Source organism: Acipenser ruthenus, chromosome 6, assembly GCF_902713425.1.
Source record: "Acipenser ruthenus chromosome 6, fAciRut3.2 maternal haplotype, whole genome shotgun sequence".
In the NCBI taxonomy this organism is placed as follows: Eukaryota; Metazoa; Chordata; class Actinopteri; order Acipenseriformes; family Acipenseridae; genus Acipenser; species Acipenser ruthenus.
In genome coordinates, this window is record NC_081194.1 from 24,648,849 (window position 1) to 24,656,058 (window position 7,210).

Sequence of the window (7,210 nt, forward strand, 5' to 3'; positions counted from 1 at the left end):
GTGACTTTAATTGGGAAGAAGTTTGTAAGCCAAAAACACAGAGCCTCTTAGGTATTGCAATTTAGCAAAATAAAAACAACCTTCCCTACTGACATAGTTGGAATAACGTTGTATAGACGTCAGAATATGATGTCGGATTTTGGTCATATAATGGTTGTATGTGAAAGTTGGAATGACGTCAGATTCTGACGTTGTAACAACGACATTATTCATTAATAGAATTGAAAGAACACAATATTGTAGAAATAAACTGAATTCATGTCATGTTTTATTGAATACAATTTTGCATTAAAAATATGTAATTGCAGTTCAGGAAATGAGAACAAAAGTTATTGACTGTGTTAAAGGATGTACCACACAGGCCGAAGGGAGATAGTCGAGACTACAATTGTCATGCACATGAACCAACATCTTATTTAACGTATGACTTATATTGTAACACTTGAATGTATTTGTATTTGCTTGCGATTGTAAGTCGCCCTGGATAAGGGCGTCTGCTAAGAAATAAATAATAATAATAATAACCAAAAAAATAAGGCTTTGGCCCTTTAAGTAGTTATACTTTGAAAAATATAAAAATACAGATTTACAACAGGAACAAAAACCCACAAACAACCCCCCCTGACAAACAAAGGCAGGCAGGTTTTATAACGGTGGTGTCCACCTGAGCAGTCAATTGATTGGCTGACAGGGCAATGAGAGGATTGCAAAAAGCCAAATTCCCAGGCAGACACCACCATCCAAATCAAGCCTATTATCCCGTCAGTCTGTCCCTTAATTCTTGTGGCTGCCACCTCCAGCTCGCCTATCAGGCGCATACTTCAGGACCTTTCCCAATGCCTGATACCTCTGTAGTCTTCTGTGTCTTCGTCACACTTTCTATAAGAATAGAAAATAAGAACAAAAAGTATTAATTTAGAAATAAAAATAAAAACTTCTAGTCATTTATTTGACAACAAGCTTTTATCCAAACTTACATTTTGAAGGAAAGGTTGAACTTGTACAAGAGTAAGCAGGCTTAAAACATTTAAAGCTACCTATGTCTGTAAAATAAAATATTAGTAATTAATGCAATCTTAAATATATTGGACATCTGATGGTTACCTGTAACAATTTTGCAAATGTCTGATTCCACAAATGGCTTCTTTCCACCTTTCCCTTTCAGATTAATTCCAGCCATAATCTCATTTGTCTTTACCTGTGAATGTCATTACAAAAACATAAATATATTTTTAAAATAATAATAACCACAAAACAGCTGAGGCCATATATTATCTACTATTTTCACTTTTAACTTTTTGTAAACACAAAGATCTATGTATGAGAAAGCGATGTTATTATTAGAATGCTTTACACAAGGAGGAGGGATGTGTAACAGGGTGAGGAGCCTGTACATTTATTTATTTTTAGAACAGGGTTCCCCCCTCCGCCTCCGGTGTTATTTTGTTTTTGTATTATGATTTATTATGTATGTAAATGACGGTGAAAGCCGTGGGTATTGTTTTTGTATTTATTTATTGTGTTTAAATATGACGGCGTCATTTATATGTTATTGTTTTGTTTTCATTTAAAATGTGTTCTGGCAGAGGCGAGATTGGTGCTCGTCCTCTGCCAGGAATAATTAAAAACCTCGTGCAGAAGGTGGCCATCTCCCGAGTTAATTAAGTGATTAATTTGTTGTTAAATTGGGAGATGGTCACCTGTATATAAACCTGCAGCTCTCTACTATAACCTTGCCTAAATAAGCCGGACAGCTAAGCTGTTTACCGGCTAAAAACACACAGTTACCTTTCAGTGACGGCTCAGCAGCAGGGTACACCTCCTGCATCCTTCTACTCAGCCATCCAGTACAGACTGACTGCACCTCTTAAATACCCTGCACCTACTTCCAGGTACAGGGGATAATTAACAATAAAATAATTAAACAATATTCATTAATTTATTCATTTGTTTATTTCTGTATTTATTTATTTTTAAATTTGGCATGGATAGTCCTCCATATGGAAACGCTGACGTATTGATGAAATAAATTTGCAACCCTATTTTACTCGTCCAATCACCAATGTTGGCCCTATCTACTACATATAGTAATATATTTTTATTAACACCCTATCACAATCCAATGTTGCTCCTACGTCATTGTCCTAGTGACAGTTTACAAACGACTAATAATAAGTTGCTCATGTAAGCTGCAGTATGATTGGGCGTAGTGAGAACGTATACTTTTTTTTTTAACCTGACAAGCCGAGTCTGGCGATTTTACAGTGGGCGTGATTCAGCTGCGTGAAAACAAATTTTAAAGGTTTATAAGACATCTCTTTCTGAAACTAATTTATTTTTCTTCATACAAATAAATACAATATCGCAAAGTTCCTTGAATACGACCGTTTCTGGCTCCACTTAGCCTAATGTGATGAAGATTTATATTATTATTGCAGACATTTAGTAATGTGTATTGTGAACAGAGTATGCACATTTATTAATTGTTTTTGAAAAAAATACATATATTTTTGTTGTTAGTGATAAGATGAGTACTGAGGAAACGAGTAGCTAATCATCTAACTTTCAGATAGATTTATAGCAATATGTATATTCTGATCTGCCTCCCCTTCAGAAAATAATTGAACTAGTGGGCTATACCGTTACTACACAACAAGGTAATTGAGCTAATTGACATATTTTAACATAGCACTTTCTAAGTTATGTAAATACATTTATAAATACAGTATCCTTATTTTGAAATGTTAAAGTGTCTGTTTTACCAACTGGTTAAAAGTTCACTCAAATTAAATTAAAAACTAGCTAGCTATCTATATTTACAGTATTTACCTATATTACCTATCTACAGCAGACATTTTAAAATGATCTATCTATATTTACAATATGTACCTATCTATATATGTATAGCTAACTATAACTAACTAGAAAATATAACTTTCTATGTATTCTTGAAATAACAAATCTATCTCACACCAACCGTTGTGGCTTTCTTCTGCGATTTTGCTCGAGCATTGCTTGCCTGGTTGCCTATAATTATAGCTAACATGGCTGCAAGAGGAGACCTCAGTGACTTTGAAAGAGGGGTGATTGTTGGGGCGCGTTTGGCAGGAGCTTCAGTGACAAAGACCTCTCGACTTGCTGATGTTTCACGAGCAACAGTGGTCGGAAGCACATACTTGAAGTTCGAAGTGCAAGGCAAAACAGGCGAGCAACTGCAGATCAATTGACTACAAATTTCAACCTGGGGCACGAGCAGCCAGTTTCATAAAAAAACGGTCCGCCGAGAACTCCACAGAGTGGGATACCATAGTGACCCAACGCCCTATTAAGTGACTTTACATTGGTATTTCCATTTTTTGTCCTACCTGTATGTCATTACAACGCTGTGTGCCCACTGGGTCTGGGGAATATGTTTGGGTAGAAATTGAAATAGGACATTTGAACTAAAATAAGTATTTGCACCTATTTAAGTTTTACTGTAATAAACGTATTTATTACAGGAAAACTGTTAAGTTTAAAAGTGAGACAATCAGTACAAAATGTGACCTAATTTAATAACTTTGGAAACTACACCTCTGTATTAAGTACAAAGTGGACATGCTGAAAAAGGCCTTTTGGCTTTTGCCTGCATGAGCGAGGCAGTACTAGAGATAAGGAAATTTTGGGGTCCAAAGCAGGTTTTTACTGGTTAGACGCTGTCTTCAGCTCAAGGTTTTTGCTCCATATAGACTGTTATATTTCACGAACGAGAAGTACTGGATAGTACAAAAATAAAAGGTGATCTTACGCTTATTACATGAGTATATTATCCATAGAATTAATGAGAGTTTAGTTGCTTGAAATTAAGATGCAAACCTCTTCTTATCTGTAGAGATATCGGTTCGAGTGGTCTCTTGAATCTAAGTTTTTAAGTATGATCTAATGTAATGAATTTGGGAAAGTGCTTACAGTATAGTTTTTGTATTAATTAAAAGTAAACTCTGGTTAGAAAGTGGGCCCCTCAAATTCTTATCTATAAATTGTCAAGGACTAGTGGAAGCAGGGGATATTTTTGGCTAGAGAAAAGCCAATTTTGTTAAATACATTTATACATAAAGTGAAACCAGTCTATTGAGAAAACACTAACAAGTATGTTTTACTGTTGAGAAAGAAATATATTTTAGACCAAGGCTGGAATAATTAAATAGAGCTGGTATTATATATTAACCCTTTGTTGCCAACATGCTCTAATTTTGATACTATGATGTAGATTATAAAATGCATCATATCTCAGTCGCCCAACCAGCAATCTTGTTTTTTTCACCAGTATTTTGTTGTTTGTCATTGTCTTGAGCACTGCATCACCTCTACACCTGTGCACTGCGTCTCCCCTGAATTTACAAGTGTGCTCACAGCATAAAATAAGTAAGTGGAATCTGACAATGGTGTATGGTTGATGCAATTAAGTGTTTTACTCACATAATGCAGAGAATACAAAACCTTTCAAAATAAAACTTTTTGCAACAATTTTTGACATTGATGATATAGGCCTACATCCTCAAAAGCTTGACATTTTAGTATGTAAATACAAAGATATGAACATTTAATTAAGGTTCTGTTTTGAGCAACAGGCAGTGACCCGTCTTGTGCAGCCTATTCCATACGTATATTGGTTAGCGCAACAAAACTGGAGTTTTAAAAAAAATGTAAATGGTTACTCTTGGAGTCAATCCTACAGTATGTGACAGAACCTGACACCGAAAGGAACTGAAAGGATATTTTGTGTCAGGTCTTGTGTTTTAGCCCCTAGTCAAAAAAAAAACCCCATCTCGGCCTTCGGTGTCATATGACTTTATTTACAGAGAGGCTGGGGAAGTGTGTGAGCAGCCATTCATCAGGTTGACAGGCAGTTGGCTATCACAAGCAAACACAGAGCTATAAAGATGCTATTAGATCGCCTGTAGCACCTGGTAATGTTGTTCCTGTAAAGAGTCCCTTGAGCAGTTCTTGAAGTTTCAGGGGTTAAAACAGACAGCTGAAGTCGGATATTCTCATGCACATATGTGCTCAAGAGATGTTTCCAGGACAGCTTGAGTAGAGATAAAGACTTTATTTCCCTGGTAAGTGAAATATTTCATAATTGGGGGGAATGGAAGCTATCAGCAAAGCACAAGAACTGCCAGAGACTCTCTACACAGCAAGGATAGTTTACGTGTTTTCAGGGTATTGGTGCAGCAAAAGTAAATCTGCCAAAAGTACAATTTCACTTTTAATTTGTAGTTCCCAACACTCTTAGGTGAAACGTAGAAAAAAAGTCAATAAAGTAAAAGTCAATACCTTGTCACACAGTAAAAAAAATATGTCACCAAAGTAAGGTGGTCTTCTTTTTCTCCCAATGTATTTTTTTTGCAGACCCCAGGTACTTTTATCAATGCATATGTATATTAATAACAATTAACTTGTTTTGTCAACATGGAAATATACTAGGGAACACACTTATTGTGACATTTTATATCATTTATATTAAATGATTTATTTCTGTTTTAAAATGGAACATTTGCCTGCAAAAAATATATTTTTTTATACAAAAAAAAAAGGTCTGGCATGGACTATAATCTTCAGTTTGCAAGCGTGTTGTGTTACTGTCATCAGTGCTACACAATTAGTTGAGACAAGCAGTATTTTGAAAGATGAGCCAGCTGAGAATTCTCTGGACTTTGTTATATTTTGGAGATTTTTCAAGTCATCACTCATCATCATTATTCTGAGATTCTGATCTTGAGCTCTGAAAAATGTCAGTTTCCTGTCAGTGTAACACTCACTGTGGTCCCTATTGGCGCAAGGAAGTATGGTTTCTCTCGATTCTGGTTGATGAGAGAAACGCGATTTGTGGTCCCCACTGGACAAAAAGGAACATTAATTTCTGAGAAATAGCTATGCTGAACATTTAATCATACATTTAATCCTATTAAACCAAAGTTCATGTTTTCTAGCTTCATTATTTAAAATACGGCAATATGAAAATATTTCATGACAGAAAAGCTGAAAAAACCCATCTTTTTATTGATAAAGCATTTTATAACATGTACAACTTGTTCTCACTTACTTGTACGATTGTGTCATTTCCGTTCCCTATAGCAACAGTGGCGGAACGTAATTATTTAATTCTATCTTATACTGCTTATATATTTTAAAGTCTTTATTTTTATTATTGAATACATTTGTTATTTTACAATATGTTTTATTATTTAAAATTATAACTCTGCAACAAAATCTGACACTATTACATTTGAACATGTCCTCTGAAACTTTGAATGTTTTTTTTTTTTTATAGTGAAACATCTGAATGGAAAGACATTCCACCAAAATTGGACCTTGTCCACAGGACTGATGTGCTAAATAAAACTTTTGAAGTTGGAAGCATCGTTGATGTTAAATTTGAAGACGACAGTTCTCCGGCAGAAATTGATGGTAAGGGCAATTTCAAATTCTCAGATAACTGAAAAATATAAGAAATGTATGCATTTTCTTATTCATTGTAAAGAGGTATTACTTCAGATTGATAGCTGTAAATAGCTCTGGTGAAGAAGCTCACAATGATACATAATACAGCAGCTTTCATTAGGAGAAAGCGATCAGAAATTATTTAATCACGGTATCAAACAATACCGTTCAATACATTTGTTCAATCTTATCTTAGAACTCTCAGTATTTAAAAATCAAGTAACTTATTTGAATATAATAATCCTCTCGCCATTTTTCTTGTAAAAAAAAAAAAAGCTAACAAAGATAAACTGGTCAGCCACCTTCTGAGACTTCAGAAAACCCCTTCCAGAATAATAAGATATTTCCTCTCAGATTCTGAAGAAAGCGAGGAGTGTCCGAAATTTAAAAGGTATAACATTTAATATGTACACATTTATATCTCCTCGTATAAATGTCTATACATTTAATAGGACTATCGTGTACATGTTACCATTTAAAAAGCAAATGAATATTTTTTACTAAGGTTAGAACATCTATAAAAACAGCAAAAAAGGAACATAAGCACATTATTGTTTGTAGGTTATCTTCACTGTATTTTGACTGAGGAAAAGACCAGTATCTTTATTCTTGGTTTGATTTAAACATGGACAGTTCTTAAAACGCTTATCATGAATATATCTGAGGCACTGACATAGACTGTTGTCAGTTGTTGAGCTTGTAAAACTAAATAAAAATGTATGAATAA

The 7,210-nt window shown here is 34.5% G+C and overlaps 1 long non-coding RNA gene across 1 annotated transcript; it reads right to left on the reverse strand.

The window, feature by feature from the left end:
• Window positions 1–369: 369 nt before the first annotated feature.
• Window positions 370–1,849, reverse strand: LOC131737365 (uncharacterized). Its single transcript, XR_009328983.1, has 3 exons — window positions 1,789–1,849; window positions 1,105–1,198; window positions 370–879 (listed from the first exon to the last, which is right to left on the reverse strand). It is a non-coding gene; the product is annotated as an uncharacterized LOC131737365 (long non-coding RNA).
• Window positions 1,850–7,210: the final 5,361 nt, after the last annotated feature.